Source organism: Trachemys scripta, chromosome 11, assembly GCF_013100865.1.
Source record: "Trachemys scripta elegans isolate TJP31775 chromosome 11, CAS_Tse_1.0, whole genome shotgun sequence".
NCBI classification, from domain to species: domain Eukaryota; kingdom Metazoa; phylum Chordata; order Testudines; family Emydidae; genus Trachemys; species Trachemys scripta.
The window spans coordinates 26,229,751-26,250,126 of NC_048308.1; the positions used below are offsets into that span (position 1 = coordinate 26,229,751).

Consider the following 20,376-nt stretch of genomic DNA (forward strand, 5'->3'; position numbering starts at 1 on the left):
GCTTTTCCTAAATGCTGTGGGAAATCCTTTGCACTATTGCTTAATAAAGTGAAACTAGAAAGTCAGGAAGGTTTCACCCTTAATCCCGGTTTAGGATATTATATGGATGTATAGAAAATATATAGCTTCTGTTTTCTTATGTTACAGGGATGCAGGAATCACCTAGGCAAGCTAGTACATTTGATCTGAGTATTAGTATAGTACTGAGTACTAGTATAGTCAGTAATCCCACACTATATTTAGTGATAATATTTTATACTTGTACAGCATCGTTCATCTTCAGAGAGCTTTACAAATATTAACAAATTAACCCTCACACTAGCCCAGTGAAGCCGGTGAGTATTATCTTTACTATATAGGTTGGAAACTTTGATGCAGGAATTTCCTAAGGGTGGAATTCACCTCTGGACAGAGAATCAGCGCCACGTTTATACTTCATTAAAATCCAGCACTCCTCCTGGTTGGCGAATTTCACCCTAAACGATTCACCCCAAGGTCGCAGAGGGAGTCAGTGTCAGTATTATGGTTAGAACTCAGGAATTCCTAACTGCAGGTTCTGAGGTCAAATCATTAGATCACGCAGTAGCTAACTTTCTGTAATCCCCAACTCCCTTAAAAATTACAGCAAAGCAATACAGCTGGGCAGTTGTTTTTTTATTAACTTTTTTGTTTATTTTGTGTTGGTAGCAAAAGATGCCTTGCTATAAATTAAAATTGAAAAAGAAGAACAAATGACTAAATGTGTACCAAAATGATTTTAAAACACCAGATATAGAAATGGTGACAGCCAGTATTCCCTTCTCTCAAAAGACAGCACAAAGAAATGAAAAAAATAGATCGGACATATTAGTCTCTACAAATGCTCCATTTGGAGCTATTCTTGATCAGGAAACACATTTCTACATAATAGGAATACATATTCTATATAATATTTGTGAAGTTGAGAGATACAGTAGACACAATGAAAAGGGACAGTTCCATGACCAAAGCTCTGAACAAGTTATCTTCTTGCTCTGTTCACACCCAATACAGTCCATTGTACAGTTTCAGACATATCCTGACTGTTCATTCATTTTTCACACAGAAGTATTGCTAAAGACTTCAGGAGGCACCTACCAACCTGTTAGGTCACTGCACCATCTCTGAACACTGCCATCTGACTGCCCCTTCTCTCTCTTTATGGCATTCTTCTACCTCACAGTGGGCTGTTCTGAGTTACACCCTGATGCCCACGGCCTCGAGAGACTGTTAGAGCAGCTGGGAATCGCCAGAGTGCAGGGTCACTCTGGCTGTGCCTTCTTCCTACCTATACCACGAGGCAGGACAGCATAGAGTTACTGGGCCAACTCTGTGATACTTAGGATTCCTTTTAGGCAAGGAGAACCTCGAGGGAGCTGATCAAGCTGGTTTTCTAGTTGCTTTGCACCCCTCTGAATCTTTGGCCCATCAGGAGTCAATTTTGTAACTATCACCCATCTCTATAGTCAGCTGCTGGGCATTCCTGATTCTGGGGAATGAGCTATGTATGACCCAGCCTGGATTTCAAGGTTGAGAAAGTTTGGAAGTCAGTGCTGTTGCATCTTATTTGTTATGTTGTCCTCACAGTTAGTAGGTAATATTTCTTAACAAGCGTAAGAAAATAAATTAGTTCAGTTTTCCAGTGCCAAACATGGGGTTAGCATTATATATCCACAAATTTAGGACAAACATTTTTGCTATTCATGCAGATGTGTTGCTAACATTGATTTCACACCAGCTGATGTTATTGTCTTTGCTGATGCTCAACAAGCTGCAGTGAAAAGTTAAAGAGTCACTTATTTCTGTAAAATAAATTTTAACTGGTCTTCGGAAATCATATAATGGGACATTTCCACAAACAGTGAAATAAAGTTTTCTCAGTTGACATAGGATTGCCATAGGTGAGTAAAATTTTGGTCAACTCGACCATGTTTTCTTTGCAACTGCAGTGATAGCGTCTACAGATAATATAATAGTGCCTTTATGTGGCTCTTGCAAATTAATATTTTATGAATGGTAGCAAGGGTTCCATTATTTTTAGGCTCTTGTCATTTGCTAGCCCAAGTCATTAGGAAGCTCTAGCTGGTGGCATAGTATGCAACTCTTTATCCATATTATTCCATTGGGTCATGTAGTGCAGTTCTTAGCGCTGTATATTGAAGGGTTTTCTATATCTGTTGCATGAAATAATTATATATATTCTGTGTGTGCGTGCTGTATGATTTATTTTCAAGAAGGACGTAAATCCTGTTCCCTGTGGTAGCTCTTTTTCAGTAATCCATCTTATCTTGCATTTTTATTGTATTTTAATGTCTCCTTTGGCAGTGTGTATCCCATAGGCTTCCGTTTACATTCAATGCTCTACATGTCAGTGGTCAAACTCTCCCCTTAGTTAAACCCAGGCACACTTATTGACATTGGTGGGTTTGCATGGATGTAAGGGAGGCACATTTATTGCTTTTATTTTGGCTCATGCATATTTCTCTGGTGTCATTACCTAAGGACAGATGCCGCTCTTTTCAGACCCCAATTTTTTCCCCATCACACACAGATCTGGTTGGAGTTCTTGCAGTATTAGTACTGTACATTATACAAATAAATCTGAAGTGCTATGTCATTAAATTGAAGTTACCAACAATGGTATGTGTTCAAAACCAATCAGCCAGCCAACCAAATGTGAATCTCACATTATTTAAAGTTTCTTGCTCTGCTCTTTTCACATTCTTCACTTTGAGTCCTCATCCTTGAGACTAAGTTGAGGAATAGTTTCTCATGTTTGATCACTGTGCCTTGGGTTCCCTGTGCCTTGGGTGCCTGGGACCATGGATTACACATACATAACATTGTGCATTTAAAGTAAACTAGCATTGAGCTTGTGGGTCAAGTTATACTGTGGGCTTGTCTACAAGGGATGTTACTGCTCGGGGTTAAATTGTGCCCTTGAGGAATTCCATGCAAACCTTGCACGGTCAGGTGGAATGGAATCCTTGTGCTCCTGGTTGAATTATGCTTGCAAACGTGTACCCTCTTAACTTGCTGACATTCTGTGTGTCTGCACAAAGTAAAAATGGGCCTTTGGTCTTCCTCTGAGCTGTGAATGGGATGCACAAAAGGAGCAGCTCCTGAATATGGAATGAGGATCACACTTTTGGAATCCAGATTTAGCTGTACCGTGTCTGGCATCCAAAAGGATTTTTTTGTTTTGTTTTTAAATAGTATTTTGTGTGTGAAGTTGTAGTGAATCCTGAACAGTGCTGGATTGACAGCATTTGTGATTGAAGTCCTGTCTTTGTGCACAGAGCAGGGGCAACATGGGCTGTGCCAGTCCAAGCTTCCCCACATTCTCTAGTAGTGTGCGCCTCAACTCTGACCTGCGGGGACCACCTCTAAAGGATCAGATAGTTCTTTCTATCCTTGGCTTCTCTGCTGAAACTGCCAACAAAGGTGCCAGTTAGTACCATCTGTTATGGTAAATTTTAAAATAAATACTTGCAATCTGCTCTACTGAAGCAGATTATATGCAGGCCTCAGGCCAGTTGCTAATGCAGTCCTCAGCAGGACAATGCCTGGGTGCTGCTGGTATACAGTACATGCCATTGACTTGTCTATCTTATTAAGTCACTATCTTATGCAAGGATAACATCGTTTCAGTTGTTGCCTGCAGGTGGGCAGGGACAGCTACAGGCTAGGATTGGGAAGCCCCTTCAGACAGTATCATATCCTTCCCAATGTCTGGCATGTGATTGCAGTACAGGGGAGCAGGTTTGGGGATTTGGTGGTGTTTCTCCCACCCATCTGCAGGAGCCGGGTCCGGGGCAGCGTGAGCCTGTAATGACTCCATGCCTTATTGTGGGTCTTGGTAGGGAGGGGTAGGCCCATGATGCTACTGTGAGAATGTGCTTGGGCTAGAGCTCTGAGCTCCAGCTACCTGCTTGAGACTGTTCATCCCAAAAATGGCTTGTTGTGTTTTCTGCTGAGAGAGAACATTTCTAGCCTTGAGGTACTCCTTTGTCTGAATAGTTTCAGCCCAGGGAGGAACTGTGGGCAGAATCATTCTGAGGTCCCCTGTAAATCCGCAGTATTGAAATGCTGCAGGTTCTTCTCTGAGTTCTGTATGTTGAGCTGTGGAGAAGCCTTTCAGGTGGGACTTAGGAAACATATGTATTTCATTCGGCACACACCCTGAGTAGCCTGTGGCCACTTTATACCCTCACTTGCTCTGTTCCGGCTACTCTTGCTTCTGGCATGGGTAATCTGTATGGGTGATTGCAAGGGGATCCCCAAGAATATGGCTGCAGAAGCGAAGAAAGGCAGAATTTGGCTGTCTCCTTCCCTTCCTCTCTTTGATAGTGTGAATAATTTATAGACACTGGTACAAAAGCAACCCTGTTGATGCTTTGCTGAGTTCAACAAAATGAGTTTGCAGTGTTCTGAAATGAAATAAAAAACCTAAGAAGCCTTGAAATGGAATAAGAAAAGGATTAAAATGCTTCATTTTGAATTGTCTGAGATTCAGAGCCATTTATTAGCTATGCTTACAGATTACAGTGTAAGGATCGGGAAAAAGAGATTGTGTTGAAAAAAGATGATATTCAGTTTACTAGGAAAATAGCATTTTTTCCTTTATTTCAAAATCTCATTTTCAACATGTCTGTGTTCCCAAGTCACATGTCCAAATCTATAATTGTCGCCATTTTAAATTTCAGATAACTACATATCTCCCCTCCTCCTTTCACCAATAGGCTTTTTTGCAGAGGTTTCCATCTTTCATGGAATTGTAACTTCAGCGCTGCACTTGCCTAAACATATTCTTGCCCCCAAAGCTACTGTTTTTTTTTTTTTTTTAACCAGTTGAAATTACTGTCTAATTCTTCTGCTAACAGATGGAAAGTCCTGATGTAAAATCCTGGAAATGGTCAGCCTGGGTTTGTAGTTAACGTGCTCGTTCAGACGCAGCATGTCTGTATGTTCGAGCTAGGTTGCCATGGCACTATGACATGACTTGGCGAAAACCAAAGAAGAGAATCAAAGGGGCAGCTAGCACTCAGGGTACTGATTACCAGGGCCAGTTTTGCCAAAAGCTACAGTGCGGAAGGCTGTGATGTATGTCTCAATTTAAAAGCGAATATTCCTATGTCTTGTTCAGTGGTGAATTGATCCACTGCTAGATATTCCTCAGTACTCTTATAGTAACAGGCAGTATCAGATGCAGACCAATGCTTGCTTTCACACCTTCAAAACCAGCTATCAACTTTTTAGTTTGGCAACCAGGGTCACTTGTAGTCTGTGGGGCCGGAAGTCAGGATTACCTGGGCTCTCTCCCGGACTTGCTGTGTGGTTTAGGTAAGTCATTTTCAAAAGAGCTCAATGCCAGGTTTTCAGGAGCTCAGCTCCCACAGCTGGAACCATGTTTTCAAAAGAGCTCAGCTCTCACTTAGGCCCATCAAGAGGAGCCAGATTTTCAAAAGTGCTCTGTATCCAGCAATTCCCGTTGTGACACTTATGTCTGGATTTTCAAAAACTCTGAGCTCTCAACATGTTAAGAAAACAACAAGGAGTCTGGTGGCACCTTAAAGACTAACAGATTTCGGTGCCACCAGACTCCTTGTTGTTTTTGTAGATACAGACTAACACGGCTACCCCTTGATACTCAACATGCTAAGCTGTTTCGAAAATTTGGCCACTTATTTAGGTGTCTGAGTGGGAGATGAGGCCTCTGAAAATCTGGGCTTTAAGTGCTGTGCCAGGCCTCAGTAATTCCATGTTTTTGGGGTTTTTTTTAGGAGTTGGTTGGGGGATATTAGCACTTAAAGCATTTTGAGATCTGAGGATGGAAAGTGCAAACTATTATTATTGCCAAAGATATCTCTAGTCCTTAGAGAAAATAAAAAATATATTTGACGTAATCTTTGGAATTGAGCTATGAAATGTTTGTTTCCATTTAACTAAATTACCATTGATATTAGTTATAACAATGCATGGTCCCTGTTACTGGTCTCCCCTCCCAACATGTAAAAACAGAAGAGTAAAAATAATATAGACCCAAATTCAGCCAAGCACTTATGCAAGTCCTAACTTTAACTTGACTATAGTGACACTTAAGCATGAACATAAGTTTTTGTTGAATAGGGATGGATTTAAGCACATGCTTTAGTTCTTTGCTGAATCAGGCCCACACTGATCCCCGTTGCTTAAATAAAACCAAAGTCAATGTGTTTTGAATTTCTTCCAAGCTGTTATTTTTTTCTTCCTCACTCTTGGGGGAAAAAAAGACGATGTGTTTTTCTTTGGATAGTTGGCTCAAGTGCAGACTCCCTATTAACATATGTTGCAACAGAAGACACCACTGGGAAGTGTACTCTTCATAGGACAAGCAAAGTTGGGAGAGCAGCAGAAGAAAGCTAAGTGACTTGAAAGGAAATCTCTCCTGTGGGCTCCTTTGTTTGTATTAAAAATTCTGAACTGCTGCTTGATTTTCAGATTCTTTGTGGATTTGTGTTGCTGGGACGTTCTAACAATTTGGGTATGAAGTGCTGAAGTGCTTTAATGTGGTTATGTAAACATTCACCCTTCTATTTAATTGTGATGTTTGGTTCTGTAGAAAATGAATATGTCTTTCCTCAGCGGATTGTGATTAGATGAAACCATCAAACAGGCTTTTTGTGATTCCACACTGGAAATCTGGAAAAGCGTTTTCAGATACGTTACTGGTTTTGCATTAGGTTTCTTTGTGTCAGGAGAAGCATACAGAATACTGGGCATTGGACTGACTTGGCAGGAGAAACCAGAAAGAAAGCACTCTGGCTGCCAGCCTGAGACAATTGATTCATAATCGCTTGATCCAAAACAAGTGGCAAGATTTGCAGTGACAGTCTTGGTTACTACAAACAAAGTGAAAGAAAACTGAAAGTCTTTTTTCTCTACAGACAAACCCTAACACTCTTCTAATCATCAAAGAAGAAAAGACCCTTGTGGCATTGGAACTGCTGACAAAGCCCCACAGGGGGCTCCTGTTCTTATATATCTCATCCACATTTTAAAGAAGGACCTTCATAATGGAGTCGATGTTCCCATGTATCAGACTCGGAAACAAGAGAGCCATTTGCCTTTTCCAGAGTTTTCCTTGTATTTGTTTTTAAGGAAAGGCTTTTGTTGTTCACTCAGCCTCCCTCCTACCTTGACCCTATGTGAAATCTTGTGACTAAATTCTGGATTTTCCTATGGGAGGACTGGAGGCATGTAGGACAATAACAGGCAAATAGCTTGCTCAATAGCAGCGTGGTCTAATAACACTGCTCTACAGCCAAAATGCTTCTGAAATAAATGTAGTCAAACTTTACTAATTCTGGGTCACTGAGAACGAAAATGATGCTTGAAATTGTTGATTGGCTCTAGTTCTCAAGATATGCTGTTGGGTCAGTATATACGACCCTTGACTTGGGAATGGCGGAGGATAAGTGAGTTATAAAGGGAAGGGATCTCAATTTAAACCAGAAATGACTAAAATACATCTTTGACTGGATCTATGAATAAATCTATGACTGGGTTTGGACAGTATTTGCTTTTTAGGCAAAACAATGAATAATGCAATCTGAAGCTGGTATTGCGTCATACATGATATGAATTGCATCATGTTATTCCTAGAAGTCATGGATGATGCAATCATAACGAAGCTTACATCACTCTGCTGAACAAATTGCCCTATATCAGCTCTAGAAATCATATAGTGCCGTACTCTCTTATTTGTCAGTGTTTGATTTTGCAAAAGGACACATTTCTGTTTAGCCAAAGTGAGGAGAGATGCCTCGTACTTGTGTGAACAGTGCAGATAACTTCTGCTATGTTTGTGGTGAAGTGACTTTTGCATCACAAAAGCGCAATATAACCACTCTGGTTAAGAAAGCCTATCACCTTTATTTTGGCTGCAAAATTGGAGATCAGGACAAGAGGTGGGCCCCACACATATGCTGCAACACTTGTGCAACAAATCTTCGTCAGTGGTTGAACAGGAAAAGGAAATCTATGCCTTTTGCAGTGCCAATGATTTGGAGAGAGCCAACAGATCATACCAGCAATTGTTACTTCTGCATGGTGCCTCCAGTTGGGAAAGGTGTGTCAAAGAAGAAAAAGTGGACTGTGCATTATCCAAACATTCCATCAGCTATACGCCCAGTACCCCATGGAGAAGGACTGCCGGTTCCTGATGCACCAGAATCATTCTCACTTGAGTCAGACAAGGAAGAGGAAGAGGATGAAACTTCTGGTCCTGAACCATCAATGTCACAGGACCCACATTTTCTCCCATCCTCCTCCTCTGAACCAGACCTCATAACACAGGGTGAACTGAATGACCTTGTCAGGGATTTGGAACTACCCAAGAGTAAGGCAGAGCTGTTGGGCTCCAGACTACAGCAGTGGAATCTCCTGGCAGGTGATATTAGGGTTTCCATGTTCCGTGAGCGTCAAAAGGATCTTGTCCCATTCTTCTTCATGGAAGGTGATCTTGTGGCCTGCAACAACATCGATGGTGTGATGGCAGCCCTCAAAATCGTTCACGATCCAGATGAATGGAGACTGTTCACTGATTCATCGAAGACGAGTCTTAAAGCTGTTTTACTGCATAATGGCAATGTTTTGCCATCAATTCCAGTTGGTCATGCAGTCCATATGAAGGAAACCTATGACAACATGAAACAACTTTTGAGGTGCATAAACTATGACCAACATCAGTGGCAGCTTTGTGGCGATTTGAAGGTAGTTGCTCTCTTGCTTGGTCTGCAGACTGGATACACAAAGTACTGCTGTTTTCTCTGCGAATGGGATAGTCGTGCAAGAGATTCCCACTACATCAAGAAAGATTGGCCACTCCGACAGTCATTGGAGCCTGGGAGGAAAAGTGTTCAGCATCCACCACTTGTTGAATCAAGGAAGATTTTGTTACCACCCTTACACATCAAGCTGCGTCTGATGAAGAACTTTGTCAAGGCCATTGACAAAACACAAGCAGCTTTCAAGTACCTCCGTGGAAAATTTCCAAGGTTAAGTGAAGCTAAGATAAAGGAAGGTGTCTTTGTTGGTCCTCACATTCGTGAACTTCTTCGAGATGATGCATTTGACCATGCACTGCGTGGCAAGGAAAAGACGGCATGGAAAGCCTTCCAGTTAGTGGCAATAAATTTTCTCGGAAACAACAAGGCAGACAACTATAGGTTGTTGGTGGAAAACCTCCTCAAGGCATACAAAAGCCTTGGTTGCAACATGTCACTGAAGATACATTTTTTGCACTCTCATCTAGATTTTTTTCACTGAACTGCTGAGCAGTGAGCGACGAGCACGGCGAGCGATTTCACCAGGACATTGCAACAATGGAGAAACGCTATCAGGGCAAATGGAGCCCATCAATGCTTGCAGACTATTGCTGGACAGTGACAAGAGATGCTCCATTTAATGAATACAAGAGACAAGCCAAGAAGCGCCGAGTAGACACTGAATAGGACTAAACTATGTACAGAATAGTTTTTTGCCTTTTGTTTCATAATACATTTTATTTATATAACCCTTTTGCTGATTTTTAAAGTGTTACATAAACAGGAGAGGTGAAATATTATCATGTAAAGCAACCATAAACACATGAAAAGACCTAGATTTACAATTTATGATTAAAACTCTACTATCTACACAATATACATAGACATAAAATGTAAAAACTTAAATATCTTAGAAACAGTAGCCAATCAGTTGTTTTAATTGTCATATTTGAATTCAGCACATCAAAATACATAATAAATAGCACATTTTATCTCTGAAGCAGACGACTTCTCAAAAATTTTAGACCAGTGTAATTCAGTAAGTAGTAGCATGTTCTCCCTTAACACAGCCTTCTGCCTGGCCACACCCCCCCCTCAGTCTCGCTATATTCTGTTGGGTTTGTGCATCACTCCCTAGCTCAGGGTCCATTGTCAGTGTGTTCTGCTTATATGTGAAGGGCGAAAGAAGAGTATCCCGGCTCCTTCTTTCCAGTGTACCTGATGGGTTTAGTAGTCTGTAAGGCTCAATGTGCGACATGAGCAGAGCTGGTCAAAAATAGAAGGAACTAATGGGAAACCATGAAAATGTTAATCGATTTCCATCACCATTTTTCAATGAAATGTTGCAACAGTCTTCCAACCATCTCAATTTGTGAGCCATTTTTATGGTAACGTGATGTGATGTCATAGTGTTACTGTATGAACACCGACAGGTTAAAAAGGAAAAAGGAGTTGGACTGTTAGTTAGTAAGAACAGTGCCTCACAGGCACACCCGCCAGCCATGCCAGCAGGAAGCCAAACATTACTGGCAAAGCAATTTGCTTTTTGTGTAAATGTTCTGTTTGAAGCTTGCCCCAGTGTGAAAAATCCTACTTGCTGCTTGGAATAACAATTATTCAGTGACTGTAGTACCTTGATTGCAGGATTCATTCAACTCTGCCATCATTGTCCGTATCTTTTTACAACTCTCAATGCTGAGGCTCCCAAATGAAGATAATCTAATGCATATAGAATGTATCTGGCACATCATACAATAACCACACATTCAAAGAACCAATTTATTTATTATTCTTTAGTTAACTATATGGCTTGGGAAACATCATTATCCTTGAAGTTACAATTTACACAGTCATGTTAATGTGGCTGCAATTTGATGCCTTTACAGTTGTTTCCACTTTTAATTTATAGCTGCTTTACCTGAATGATGTAGCTCATTATCCTAATTCCACCTCACCCAGGGGCTGTGCAGAAAGAGAAAGCAAAGTGGAAGGTCTCATTGAATATACAACATTTCCTCTGTGTGTGTGTGTGTGTGTTTCCACAGCAACTGATTGTTATGTCACAAACAGAACATTATGGGCCATATTTTTCTCTCAGTTACAACCGTGCAACCTCACTGAAGTTGGAGGAAGTAATTAGGATTGCACAGGTATTACTAAGGATAGAAGTTGGCACTGTGACTTCACATGAGGGATAACCTTTAGAAACGCTCAAGAAACAGAAAGCTCTGTTACAATGCTGTATTTGTATTCAATAGAGATACTCCAGATTTACATCACTGTAACTGAACTCAGAATCTGCCCCAATGATAATACTTCCCTGCAAATGTGTCCATAATATGAAACAAAAGGAAGAGAAATAGTGAACTGAATTGTCTCTAAATAGATTTTGTTTTCAAATTTTTCCATAAGGCTTCAGTGAGTCTTTAAGGTCAAATTTGATTCCCCGTTATACCTCTGCAACTCCACTAACTTCAGAGGGGTTTCACAGATGTAACAAAGGGTAGATTTTGAACCTATGATAGATTACCTCTTTGTGCCTAGGTAATCTAATGTAAGAGACTTGAAAACAGTAGGATGCATACACACTGTTATGCTGTGAAACACAGCATCAGTGGGCCGAATTAAGTATGGAATGGCAACAGCAACCCTGGAGTTCTTGGTTATTTCAGAGACTATGTTGTAGAGTGTTGCTTAAATGAAGTGTTTGTTTTCTCACACTTATCCACATACATATTTAATCCTATATCATCCCTTCTAAGATTAAACTAAAGGGCTCCTTTCAGATTTTTTAAAACCCCTCTATAATCAGAAACATTTTGTTGTGGTTCTTCTCCCTGATGATGCACCATGTGTGTGTTTCCACTAAAAACTGAAGGGACCCCTGAGTCCATATGCTCTAATCTGTCTCCATGCAATAGTCAACATTTTGTACTAGTGACATTACAGTGGTTTCTATGGCAACAGGTTATGAATTCTAACATTTTGATCTTGAAGGGAGAAGGAGATAGGCTGTAGGACAAAGGCTTTAGTTAAAACATATGCAGGACTGTAAAGAAAACATGATGGCATAAAGATTTTCACTTGTCATGTCTTTAAGAGTTGCTGTTCAGGTTTTTGCATGGATTATTGCTAATGTAATTTCTTTACCCTTTTTAACTTTAAATTAGATGAAAAATATAATGACCCCTGTGCCCCCAATTACAATAAGAGATTCAAAAGTGCTACTTAGCACTTCTAAAAGGCATTGCTGGATTGGTTCACAAACAGCCTTCCTGAGCCTAATGGGAAACTCTCTCTATTGTTTCCGCAAAAAACTGCATATTTTCCACATGAACCTGTTTACTTAACTGATTCCAGTGGTGTGAGAAAGGGAGGCAGTGGAGTGATGTCACCTCCTTACTGGAGCAGGTGCAGGGTATAAAATACAGTCAAATGCAACATTTTACAAATTAGTTTCCAAAAATAACACAAAGTCTGACCCTGACATTTTCATATTATTTGTAAAAATTGAGTTGCAGAATGACAGTGCAAACACTGACCAGGGTGTTCAGAGGCCTCCATTTGTGTTTGTGCAGAGTCCCAAATGGTCAACAAACTGAGGGCTGCTTTAAAATAAAATGGTTGAAGTGTGTTTTATTTGTTCACATGAAGCTGCTTTGGTGAGTTTCATTTTTAACAAGTGTTTTTATGTAATGTGCACCCCACACAGACATTGTGTAAACAGTGAGGGTCAAATTCTGTCCTGATTTAGACCCATGCAATCCCATTTACTTCAGAGGTGTTGCTCAGGCTGTAATTCAGCCCCAGATTGGGTCTAAGTTTGTAGTAGTTTAATGTGACTTGGTTGACTCCACTGCAGACCCAAAGATAATCCTTTCTGTTGTTAGCCAGTTATACTGGGAGACTGTCAGCTCTCTGGCCTAGATCCTCCTCTTCCTGTCTCCTCCTCCCCAGGTGAGTCCTGCACAAACCAACTCTATATGTCACTTCTCCAGTTCACTTTGCAAACACAAACTCAGCAGCCCTGTGAGATACTGTAGATTAAGGGTTATCCCTCATTTTGTGGCTGAGGAAGTGAGAAAGAGGTTGAGTGCGTAAAGCCACACACAGCAAATCATTGTTGGAACCAGGATTAGACCGTGGGTGTCCCTGATTCTCATTTCTGTGCTCAGATCACTGAACAATTTCTCTGTCTTTCATTAGACTGCTCCCAGGCCTAATCTGTTTTACCACACTTCCAACCATTATCCAAGCAATTTCTTCAGAGGTGATTATCTTGCATATACTCCAGTCTCTCTCCATGCACTAGCATTTTGGCAAATAAGAAAAATGTGACTTGGTTTCAATAGAGCAGGCTGGATAGGAGTCCCCATCAAGAACAGGGTATTTTTAAAGCTGTGTTTTCTAAAACTTGCTCAGAACGAGATGCAATGGTAAAAATGCTGTCAGTAGGTCTGCGCAAGTCCTCGTACTGTAGCAGTGCTAGAGAAAACCTCCAGTCCTCCTAGCCGTGATAACATCCTTTTCACTTGACTGGTGAGTGTGCTACATTGTAGTCCTGAACAGTCATGGACTGAACATTCTTGCTACTGATTTTTTTTCCCTCTCGGCCAGAGATTCACCCATTCTATAAGCTTTATTACTTCCTTACACCACGCTAATCTATTCCCTCCTGGGATTTATTTCTCCAGGTGCCTCTCTTTGCCTCAAAGACATTAAGAGAAATTCCAATTATTTTAGAGGGTTTGCTGTACAGAACTAGGGGCTGCATTGATGCTTACTTTAAGAAATCTTGTTATAAGAGCTGTTCTTTGTATTTCCCTTAAAATGTAAAGAAAAAGAAAAGGAGTAACTTGATAGTCATGGAGGAGGTGATGGGGGCATGTGTGTGTTGAGGGATGAGGATGGAAATTGGAGGGGAGAGTTAAGGTTGATATTTCTTCTGGATACAATTTTGTCACTTCATTTCTTTGGGTTTATTTTTATTTCAGAACATATGTCTCCTACCTTTAGGGAATTCTCTCAGCATTAGAGGAAAATGTCACGTATCTTAAATTTGTAAATGTAATAACTTTGGTATTCAGCTCTTCCTCCTTCTCTCATTCAGTACAAATGGAAATGCTCAGCAGCCAAGTTCAGTGGAGAATGTGGGATTCCCCTGAACATGCTCAGGATGGGAACTACACAATCAGGACCGAGTTCTGCCATCCTTATTCACACTGAATAGTACCTTAGGCTACAATCCTGCAAGTGGCACCATGCAAGTGGACTCTGTGCCCAAGCTCCATTGATAGAGTGTAGTTTCACTGAAATTAATGGGATTGTTCACAGAAAACGGTGTTACTTAACATGAGTAATGGTGGCAGAGTCTGGCCCTTAATGAATCTTTCTCCACTGCCTTCCCTTTTTGCTGAGGCTGGAAAGAGGATGGAAATGGGGAGGTCAATCTGCAGAAACACTTTCTTTCTTTGGCCCAATCCTGGGCCAAAGCTGCACAGCTCTCGGGGTACCTTTGGTGATCACTGCTTTTCAAAATTTATTTTAAAATGTTATTTGATACTTTCAAGGACCCCAGAATCATCACTTTCAATTGGCTGTGCAGAGTGTAATCACAAACAAAGCATCAAACCCAACGTGCTTAAAGGCATCCTTTAGCTTCAGTATATATTGAAAACATAATTTGCTTGTAATAAATAGAAACAATTAATTCTTTCCTCATCTCCTGGTTACATTTGAACAATTTCCCCCCTGAATTTTAGGAAAAGTAGCTAATTCTGACTCCTTCTCTCGAGTTTTCTTTCAGTTTTTCCTTTAAGAGCATGCTGCCAATTCTTTTAAATCATCCAGTATCATTGGTTGGTTCTTGTTTGTTCGTAGCTCTGTGACTGCACACGTGGTTGTCTCCAGTAAATGTATCAGTATGTTGGGGTTTGGTAGCACGTATGTCTCATGGGCTGGTACTGTTAATTGTATTGCAGTGTTTTAAGATTACATTTTTTCTTATGCTGCTATAAGGAACTGTTCCAAGCTGTTGCCAGGCTTGTTGTCTTTCAGCCTTGGAAAGCCATTCTTCCCAAGTGGACGTGAGTAATTTCCATGAGCACGTTCAGGGAAATCCATATTGTTGGTGCACTTGGGCAGGGACCCTTCCAACTTCATTCATGGTTTATCGTGCTGTCTATAAGGGCTAGTGTACACTGGCAACATTAAAGTGCTGCCGCGCGTGGCTTGTGTGGTTGCAGCAGAGCGCTAGGAGAGAGCTCTCCGAGCACTCTAAAAATACCACCTCCACGAGGAGTGCGGCTCCCAGCGCTGGGGCACTGTCTATGCTGGCGCTTTACAGCGCTGAAACTTGCTGCGCTCAAGGGTTCTTTTTTTTCCTCACACCCCTGAGTGAGAAAGTTGCAGCGCTGTAAATTGCCAGTGTAGACAAGCCCTAATTCTTTACAGCAGTGTCTATGACATGTGACGCACATGTGGCTGTGATATGTGGGGGTTGGGGGGGGGAAGGGAGGAAGTCTTTGGAGGTGCTTTAGCAGTGTGTGTATTAGTGGTAGCTCAGATTTGAATGATGGAATAATAAGACACAGATATAAGACTCTGTGTGCCAAGCCACAGAGCGAGGGCCAGCTCTTCAGCAAGCCTCTCTCTCCAGAATGCTAAAGTAGAGTCAAATACTAAGTTTCATTAACTTTAAAAAAATTAAAATTAAAAGATCCACAGAAACATTTTAAATCAGTCACATTCACGAAGTTAACCATATCTTTGTTCTGTTCTTTACCTGCTATGCCTAAGCAACTTTTTCAGATTTGTTTATAAAATGTTTATAGATGTCTGCCTATGAAATGTTAAGCCCCCTAGGGTATAGCAGCTCAAATGAAAACCTCTAATTTTTATATAAGCCTCTCTTCTTTGCTTGTAAATTACTGACTATGCACTTTCTTATAGCGTTTAAGCCTTTGGGATAAAATTGGAAACAATCACGGGGTCAAGTGAAAAAAGAAATAATTTGCTGAAGAAATAAAGAGTGAATCTGAGATACAAGTCAGATGCAAACTGCACAGGATTGTAAGAGCTATTTTCTACAGCTAAATTATACTTACAGGCTTTTTGAAGTTCACATCTGGTGAACAGACTTAAGGTAGGCATGTACAGTGCTTGCACAGTAAGGTTTTTTTACTTGCTTTCTAAAAATATGACCTGAAGACCTCCCGTGTTGATGAAATAGTTTAGTTTTACTTTGGTGTTTCTGCTTTTCAAATTACATAAGTGGTTGTGTAAGGATTCTGAGATACAGTCGGCAGTTTAAGGCTCCTATTTTAGGATTAGCATCCATCTGTCAACTTGGATCTTGTACTGTGACCTACACATGAGAGGAAGATTCCAGTAACAATAACTTTTCCCCCTCCTTTGATCTCTTTCCCGTGGTCCTTATGTTCTGCTGTGAGACACAGAGGGGAGAAAAAATTAAAACAATGGGGTGTAAAGAAATGGAGCAAAAGAGACTTGTCGGCATGCTTTACCTTTCCTGGGAGCTCAGAAAAACGCCTCCATGGGACAGAACTCCTCCTCCTCCTCTTCCTCCTCCTCCTGGTTGAAACTCTAGTGAACACAGCTTGATGAAGAGGGGAAAGGCCAAGGAGGATGCTCTCTTTGGCATCATCCTTCCCAAATCTTGACCTTGTCACCACTGTCTTACTGCACGGTGAAACACCCCATTTGGAAGAACTGTGAGGATGTCCACCAGCAGGGAGCACAACTCCTGAACCAGGGGGAATCTGTGCCGTAGTATGTCACCCATATGGTGTATGACTGAATAATCTCCTACCCTTGCGTGGATTTTTCCTGCATAGAGCATAATATTGCTTTGGCCATGCAACAAGTGTTTAGCATGCAGGGTGTGAATGCTGTCCTTCCAAACACTGAGGAACGCTCCCTGTAGATGTGTAGCAGGCGGCAGAGCACACAGCTGCAGGTTTGGCTCACCTACCTGACACATGCTGCATACGTATGATTCTGAAGATCCCTGTGCACTTTATCAAATCCACCCACTGTGGCTATGAAAAACAGCTACTTTTCCCTATTGGCCAGAGGTCATGTTATCCTGTGTTGTGTAATTCTCTTTCAGGAGCCCTGTAGAATAGAATATGGGACTCGAGTGAGGGAAGGAAAAAAGAGAGAGAGAGAGAGAGAGAGAGAGAGATTGGGATAGGTTAAAAACACTGGGTCTGATTCTCCTCTCATAACTATGACTATCAACCTCATGGTGTTACTCATGACTTACACTTATATATACGAGATCAGAATCAGGCCCAATTCTACACTAGCACCAGTGTAAATCAGGAATAACTTCATTGAAGTCAACAGATATTCTGGTGTAAAATGGCTATAAGTGAGAGGAGACTCACACCGTTGTTATTTTTCAATGAGTAAAACAGGCTGGCAATTTTTATAAAATAAAAGATATACTCTTAGCAGTAGTAAAATCAAAATCATTTTGATGAATATATTTCTCTTGAGCATCCGTCAGATATTTCACGTCACAGATGTGTCATGTAGTCATCATTTCATTCACGCTGCATTCCTCCCATTTAGATATATGTCCAGTCTGAAAAGTCAATTGTATAGATTACAAAGAAAGTATTGATATTGTGGAACCACCACATATTTCAATTGGAGGAATCAAATGCCAATTAATTGACAGTTACATGCTGCACCTCAATCCAGAATACCGTATCCCTTTACTTCCCATCCTGAACTACTTCTAAGCAGAGGCTGCTTGTTAGGTCTCTGTTGTGGAGATAAATGTCTACTAGGGACTAGAAATAGACTAAATAAGAATTAAACCCATTGGGTTACAGATATTTGTATGCAATCAGTTATTCTTAACCCCAAGTACACTGGGCAGTAGTGTTACTTCTGTCTTATTTGACAGATTCTCAGGCCTACTTTGCTGGGCCCCAGTGAGCTGCTCAATCCCATTTAATAATTTGATTGTGTACTCTCTAACCTCAGTGGTGATTGGACTGCCCCAAACCAGGCCTTGTGATAATGAGACTGAGATCTGTAACAGCCTAAGGTCCACTGCAGACTAGAGCACACACAACTGAATAGTGGGTACTGGGTGGCCACTTGCTTGTACAGCCAGTGTTTTAGAATGATAAACTATCTGTGGAATATTCAAGAGACATGTAATCTGAGGTGGCCAAAGGATCATTTTTTATGCACATACTCGTGTATAGATATCCCCGTCAGGCCATAACTCTGTGACTTGCACTCCACTCCATCGGAGAGATTGCATTAAGAGAGCTGTCTTTGGGCTGTTCACAGTGAGAATATGAACGTTTAACATTGCCAAGGAGGCATTTGTATTTGCAACATTAGGATTTTGGTTGAAAAAGTTATTGAAAAACCAACAAAAATATCCCTTTTGTTTTAGATAACGATTTAAATAAACTCTCTCTTTCTTTCTTTCCTTTCTTAAGATTCTACTACTCGTAGCTGTAGATTCATGTTATTTTCTGTCACTGTACCTAAAACAAGACAGGCTATGACTTGACTTAGTAATGATGCTAAAACGGCAACCACCTACAGTAATAGAGAAAAACTCAGATTTTTCTTCCTCTTAAGTAGGAACAGTTTTTCCCTTGATGCAGTGGAAATACTCAGTTCTTTCCAAATGTGATCAGAAATGCAGGGAGTTTATAGAAGGAATTGGTGGAGTCAGATCATTTAGCAAGATGCACATGACAAAGAGCAGTCTTGCAAAGCAGATGCCATTAAAAATACGCAGTACCATAAATATGCATGATTCATTGCAGAGACATAAAAGACAATGGCCCAGCCCCAGAGAGCCTGCAAGTTGAAAGCCTAAGCCCATGTTATGCTGAGTATCTCCTGAGATGTGCTGGAAGTTGAGGGTACTCATTGTCTTTCAGGAAGTGCTGAATTCCTAGATCTGGTTCTAAGTTAAGACATGACTAATGTCGAGGAGGAGACCTGGGGCTTGGGTTACAGTCAGATTTGGTGGTTGCTTTAGTTGTGGGTAGCTCAAAGCATCTGAAAGGTTCCAAGAGTATTGTTATTGTAAAGATTGAGGATCAGATTCTTGGCCTGGGCTCAGCAGCACAAAGCACCGGGAAAGCCATCCTAAAAGGGGAGCTAAGGGGAATTCGTAGATCCAGCATAGCTACCTGCTGCCTGACCCATCTTCGCCCACGCATAGGGGAAATATTTGGGGCATACCGCAGTGGGAGGAGGCATGTAAGGGTCAGAGGGGGTGGGGTTGAGTGCAGTGCCTTGCCTGATTCTTCTGGACCACTGGTCCTTCTGAACTACTGTAGCCTGTGCTACTTAAAGCAGCCTTTTGGCTGCTCTGTGGTATGCAGGAGGCCATTTTGGCCCCCTGCTGGCTCAGGGGATCAGGAAGGTGTCTTACAGCCCCCTTCATCTTCTGCTTTCCACAGCTGCAGTGAGTGTGAAGCCTGCCCACTATTTCACTGAAGGAGATAATTTGGGTTTATAGATTCCCTGGAAAAGGTGTGTTTTGCAGAGGGACTTGAGGAAGGAGAGGGTGGTGATCTAGAGGGCTCGGTTAGGTGTTAGAAGCAAGCAGCCTAATGAAAAGAAGGCACAGAGATGAGAGTGAACAGCAGACCAATTGGAGTTGGTTAGGTGTGTGGCCTGGGTGGAGTGAATAGGGAGGGAGCTTTGTCATTGACATCAGTAGGTGAAGGATGGGAAGTGCAAACCAAATGGTTAGCTGCTGGCAGTTATTAAACCCTTCTGTGTTTACAGAGTAATCCATAAGCTGGTTTTTGGTGGTGATTTTATTTCTGGGTGTTATTTTTATTTTAAACATCACTATTTGCACATTTGGTGGTCTCACATTGTTCTGAGCCACATCCCCCTGCTTCTCAGCAGTTGAAAATACAAACCCAGAAACGTGCCCACCCTTTTGCCCCCCTCCCCCAAGTGATAGCCAATATAAAGATCCCTTTAATAAAAACTCTGCTCAGCAAATCAACGATTCCAATTTTTTGGGTTGGGTTTAATGTTGTGTGTGAAAATAATTACAGGCAGATTTCAGAGTAGGGAGGTAGCAGGAGCAGTCTGTGCTAAAATAAATATATGTTTTTGCGTTTTGATTGGCCTTGTGATCTGTGCAGAGCGGTCTTTGAGGGACCCTGCTCATGGTTTTTCAGTGCATTCCTGGCATTCTTTCTGAAAGCTGTTACAATCCGCTGTAGTTGATTGATGCCATGCAAGTGGCCTATGCCGGACAATAGTTATTCTCCATGAAACACTCCATTGATACTTTTAGAGCCCACTGCAGCTAACTAAACAGTGGTTTTATTTCTCTGCTGATGGAGCCTGGCACTTGGGGCAGATTGGTCAGTTTCCAGAATGAATCCTGGAGGTAGACGCCTTTCCCAGCAGTGATCTGGCTTTGCTGTGATTTAAAAAAGATATGATTAAGGAGACGAGGCTGGGGTAATGTGCATTTGTAAGGATGCACTAAATTAATTAGTCATAGCAATGAGGAACA

General features: G+C 41.3%; 1 protein-coding gene across 5 annotated transcripts in view; it reads left to right on the forward strand.

Annotated features, from left to right (window-relative positions):
* The window catches only part of FMNL2 (formin like 2), a 268,963-nt gene that overhangs the window by 40,974 nt on the left and 207,613 nt on the right, over window positions 1-20,376 (forward strand). The gene's annotated exons all lie outside the window — the stretch shown is intronic.